We start from the raw sequence: 6000 nt of genomic DNA, 5'->3' as shown, positions 1-6000 counted from the left end.
GGCCAGTACATGCCTGATCATGGGCGACTAATATTGGTAATGCTCTTCTTCTGGAGCAGCATATTTATCAATGCCTATGTTCTGGTAAATTTGAAAAGCTTTGGGGCTCATGGCTTGATAACATATCACCTCTGCACCACCTGTCAAATGCCTCTGAAAAGTGATCTGAACACAGATTGTTTTCTTTATCGTACATCGTAGGACACAGAGCCTCAAGTATTTATTAGTGGGTTATAGCTACCTTCAGGTGTTGACGCTGGCACACCCAATACAGGAAGTTGACTCCCCTATATAACCCCTCCTCCTTCCAGGAGTACCTCCGTTTTTTCGCCAGTGTCTAATGTTGTTGGCACGAGTGAAGATGTGCTCTGCAGAGCTCCAGGAGGGATCCATGCTGGATTTAAAAAGCCTCCACAACCAGATCCATCCCGCCACTGCGGCTCCAGGATGGTACCCGGGCCTCGCATTGAAGAATGAGGTTTTACCTGTAATGCTCCTCTTTGAGGGCTGAACCCTAGGAACCAGGACTCTTTTTAGTCTTGCTACATTACCTAAAGCTGTCTGGAGGGGTGCTATACAAGATCCAAAGGAGTGGAACCCCTATTAAAAGGGCCTCAATCTTTGAAGTTTTAACCACACTGCCCATCGTGAAGCTTGGATCTGTCTGTTTGCAGTTCCTATGCTTTCACCTTACCTTCTCCTCGCTGCAGGATACTGCTGTAAAGTCCACCTATGACTTTTCTTTCAATTCTATTGTAATGCCTTAAAAACTCCTCTAGAGGGAGTAATAGTGTATAGACCCTGTTTAAATCTGTGCTAAAACAACATGTGTCCCAGCAGCTGAAAGGGGGGGGGTCTCTAACTGAGTGGAGGGGGATAAATGTTATGTTTAAACAAGCATAAATCTGAAAAGTTGATAAAACAGCTTTGCACTATGGCTTCAAGGCTTACTCCTAAGGCTCGGTTCACACAGGGGGCGACACGACTTGCCGTGCCGCGACCTGACAAGTCGCCCCCGTTCTGTACTTCGGAACCGTTCTAAGAGGAGCGACTCGAGTCGCTCCGACTTAGAAAAAAGGTTCCTGTACTACTTTTGGGCGACCTCGGGCGACTTGCATTGACTTCTATACAGAAGTCATTTGCAAGTCGCCGCTGAGGTTGCGGCAGGTCGCGGCGCGGCAAGTCGTGTCGCCCCCTGTGTGAACCGAGCCTAAGGCATTAAAACCACCCCCAGGCGCTGGGAACTCCAGTCATGCCTCCACATTGTCATCCTCTCCGGAGATGCCTTACATGACAACCTAGGGTGAGTCATTGGAACCGGCTGGTGGTGCACCTGCTTTTCACACTTCAGCCCCTGTATACGTGACTGAAAATGTATTTTCCTCTGCCCTGCAAGGTTTACAAGGAAGATTAGCCGCTTTAATCGCATCCTCCATTGAGGGGGTAAGAAGCGTGCTAGATCCCTCTCTCCCACTCCAAACCCTTTACCAGGGGAACAGTGGGGACAGAATGAGGTATTACCCTCAAACGATCGGGAAAAACAAACCAATTATTCCTCTGCGGAGTAAACAACAGCTGATGTTTCAGTTTCACAATCTGAGGTACAAATCCTTACAGAAATGGTTTGCTCCACTTTCATGCTACCCCTAACAGAGTCAGCTGAATGTCTTTTTTTTCTTTGGGTTCTTTGAAACCTTCACAACTAGTGCATGAGTTTCTTATCCACGCATTACTAGAGAAACTTATATATATCGAATGGAATAATCCGGATCAGCATTTTCTCCCTCCAAAGCCCTTGTACACACCGTCGGAGATCCGACAACCAAATCCATTGGATTTTGTCCAAAACTGTTGCATACACACGGTTGGACAAAGTTGTCGGAAAATCCGATCGTTCAGAACGTGATGACGTAATTTCATTACACTGGGACTATGTTCAGGCTAGTAGCCAATACCTTTGATGTAGGAATTTGATCTGAGCATGCGTGGCACTTGGTCCGATCGGAATTCTCTACACATGATCAGAGTATGTCCGATCGGACCAGTTTGTCGGAAAATATTTCCAGCAAGTTGGAAAATTCGGTCCGATGGATATTCCGACGGAAACAGTCCGATGCATACCACACACAGTCGGATTATCCGACAAAACGGTCCGATAGGATACATTCCGACGGATTCTCCGACCGTGTGTACAAGGGCAAAGAGATTCTTAGTTCTTTATCCCATGGAAAAAAAAATTCACCAAAAAATGGAAAGTTCCAGCACTAGATGCTGAGATTTCCAGTATGAATAAAAGTTTAACTTGTCCAGTGGACAATGCGCAAATGTTAAAGGATCCAACAGATAAAAAGTTGGAATTTCTGTTAAAATCCTCTTCTTTTTCTTTAGCGGGTACTGTTGCTCAGCCTGCAATTGCAGCTATAGGCATATGTCAGTCCTTAAAGGACCAGTTCACAGAAGCCCTTAACGAGCTCCCTGCACAACAGGCCTGTGAGTTGGCTGACTTACCAAAAGCATTATGTTTTGCCATAAATGCAAAAAAGCAGAATACTAAGGCCTCTTCATGAAGAGGCATCTCCCCTCAACAAGGTGGGGGGAAGACTTCTGCATTTCGCAGAAGTCTGGCAAAGGGAAACTCAGGATAGATGGACTCTCTCCACAGTGACTCTAGGATACAAACTAGAGTTTCGGGAGTTTCCACCATCTCATTTTCTGAGGTCAAACGTTCCCAAGGATCCGGGGAAAAGACAATCCGTGTTTCAAGCATTAGACCGATTATTGACTCCAGGGGTAATCATACAGATCCCCACAGAAGAACAAGGTTTGGGATTTTATTCAAATCTATTTACGGTACCAAAACTGAATGGAGATGTCAGACCCATTCTGGATCTGAAAAATCGAAATCGTTTCCTGAAAATCCGCTCATTTTGCGTGGAGTCGATCAGGTCAGTGGTCTCCATCCTACAAGGGGGAGAACTTCTGTTGACGTCTGTTGACATCAGGGATGCATATCTGCATGTCCCTATATTTCCCGCTCACCAAAGGTTTCTACGATTCCAAGTAGAACAGCAGCACTTTCAGTTCGCGGCCTTACCCTTTGGGCTAGCCACAGCTCCACGGGTATTCTCAAAAATACTGGCCCATCTCTAGCCAGGTTAAGGGCACAGGGCATAAGTGTTGACGTACCTAGATGATCTATAGTCAATAGACCAGTCAGTGACTCCCTTAAAACAAAGCGTATGCATTACAACCAGTTACCTGGAAAGTCTCGGTTGGATCCTAAAACTATAGAAGTCGTTCTTAAAACCAGTAAGAAGGATGGATTATTTAGGCCTGATCATAGATACAGCTCAGAAAAGGGTGTTCTTGCCTTCAGCAAAGATCAGCTCCATACGAGAGCTTGTACAGATGGCCAGGTCAAAAGCAAATCCTTCAATTCGTCTTTGCATGAGGTTAGGAAAGATGATAACTTCATTCGAAGCAGTTCCCTATGCCCAGTTCCATTCAAGACTGTTGCAAAACAATATCCTCTCTGCATGGAACAAGACGATCCAAACCTTGGACTTGCCAATGCGGCTGTCCCCAAGAGTTTCCCAAAGCCTCAATTGGTGGTTATGAAGCCAGAATCTGCTGAAAGGGAAATCCTTCAGACCAGTTATCTGGGAAGTAGTAATGACAGATGCCAGCCTCTCAGGCTGGGGAGCGGTACTAGAAAAGACAACTGTCCAGGGACAGTGGTCAAAACTCGAAAGAGCCCTGCCCATAAACATCCTAGAGATTCGAGCAGTGTGTCTGCCTCTGAAAACCTGGACTTCCAGGTTAAAGAATTGTCCTGTCAGGATCCAATCTGACAACGCCACGCCTGTGGCATATATCAATCACCAAGGGGGCACTAAGAGTCTCTCAGCTCAGAGAGAGGTGAACCATATTCTAACTTGGGCATAAAGGAATGTCCCATGCCTATCGGCAGTTTTCATTCCGGGAGTAGAAAATTGGCAGTCGCCAACATTTATTTCCAGGGGAATGGTCTCTTCACCCCAATATTTTTCGGGCTGTTTGCCAAAGATGGGGGACTCCGGAAATAGATCTTCTAGCATCCAGATTCAACATGAAGTTAGTCAACTTTGTGTCCAGAACAAGGGATCCACTCGCATACGGAACAGATGCACTGGTAACCCAGTGGGATCAGTTTTCACTGATCAATGCTTTTCCCCCGATTCAGTTGCTGCCTCGACTTCTTTGCTAGAAAGAAATCCGGTAATCCTTGTAGCACCAGCATGGCCCAGAGGTCATGGTACGCAGAGATTGTAAAGATGGCAGTGGAGGGTCCTTGCCCTCTCCCACTAAGGCCAGACCTGCTCTCGCAGGGGCCGATATTCCATCCTAATTTACAACCGCTAAATTTAACGACTTGGCTATTGAAACCCACATTCTGAAGAAACGTGGGTTTACAAGCCCCTTTATCTAAACCTTAATCAATGCAAGGAAACCAGTTTCCAGAGCTACATATTATAGTGTTTGGGAAACTTATGTTTCCTGGTGTGAATCCAAGGGTTGGCACCAGTGGCGGCTGGTGCTCAAAATTTTTTGGGGGGGCGCAAACTGAAAAATTAAACTTTTAGTAATGCAGGGCTGTAAAAAGGCCATTTATCAGGTGATTATGTATCATTACTGCTAGGTAAAACTGTGGTCATCAATTGCAGCCTCACTGTGCCCATTATGAGGGGTTCCCACCATCCCTGTGCTGAGTTCCCGGGTCTGTAAGCTGATGTGCCAATTATGAGGGGTTCCCACCATCTCTGTGCTGAGTTCCCGGGTCTGTAACCTGATGTGCCCATTATGAGGGTTCCAACCATCCCTGTGCCAAGTTCCCAGGCCTGTAACCTGATGTGCCTATTATGAGGGGTTCCCACCATCCCTGTGCCAAGTTCCCGGGTCTGTAACCTGATGTGCCTATTATGAGGGGTTCCCACCATCCCTGTGCCAAGTTCCCGGGTCTGCAACCTGATGTTCCCATTATGGGGGTTCCCACCATCCCTGTGCCGAGTTCCCAGGTCTGTAACCTGATGTGCCTATTATGAGGGGTTCCCACCATCCCTGTGCCAAGTTCCCGGGTCTGTAACCTGATGTGCCTATTATGAGGGGTTCCCACCATCCCTGTGCCAAGTTCCCATGTCTGTAAGTTGATATGCCCATTATGAGGAGTTCCCACCATCTCTGTGCTGAGTTTCCGGGTCTGTACACCTACTGTGCCCATTATGGGGGTTCCCACCATCCCTGTGCCGAATTCCCGGGGCTGTAACCTGATGTGCCCATTATGGGGGTTCCCACCATCCCTGTGCCGAGTTCCTGGGTCTGTAACCTGATGTGCCCATTATGAGGGGTTCCCACCATCCATATGCTGAGTTCTTCTTTACAAGTGTGGTCTCAGATCTGGGCATTCCACATTAGGGGTCCAATCACTGACTGACACCCTTTCCTTCCCAGATTACTTTTTATCTCTTCCAAACTGAGCAGCTCAGTACATTCTCTGTACTCATTTAAGGTGTAGATGATTCCTTTTTAATTGCATTCCTACAGCCACCTTAAATGAGTGCGGAGAATGTACTGAGCTGCTCAACAGTTTGGAAGAGATAAAAAGTAATGTGGGAAGGAATGGGTGTCAGTCAGAGCAGTGAAGATGTATGCAAACAGAAGATAGTGAAGGGGGATCAGTGTGATAGGGAAGGTGTACACATGTAGAGTACACGGAAGGGGGGGGCGGCACCCAGGCGCCCCCTATGGACGGGCCGCCGCTGGTTGGCTCCCTCTGAGATATATTATAGGCAGAATCCTTGCCTTTCTACAATTGGGTGTAGAGATGAAGTTGGCCCTAAGTACTATTAAGGGCCAATTCTCAGCCTTATCGGTTTTAATTAAAAAAACGCTTGCTACGCATTAGTCAATTAGCCCGGGGTTTTATGCAAGGGGTGATGTGGATTATTCCACCAGTTAAATCAC

Source organism: Lithobates pipiens, unplaced genomic scaffold (genome assembly GCF_037356315.1).
Source record: "Lithobates pipiens isolate NorthernLeopardFrog02 unplaced genomic scaffold, aLitPip1_a1.2 Scaffold_23, whole genome shotgun sequence".
In the NCBI taxonomy this organism is placed as follows: Eukaryota; Metazoa; Chordata; class Amphibia; order Anura; family Ranidae; genus Lithobates; species Lithobates pipiens.
This window is presented reverse-complemented; position numbering follows the sequence as displayed.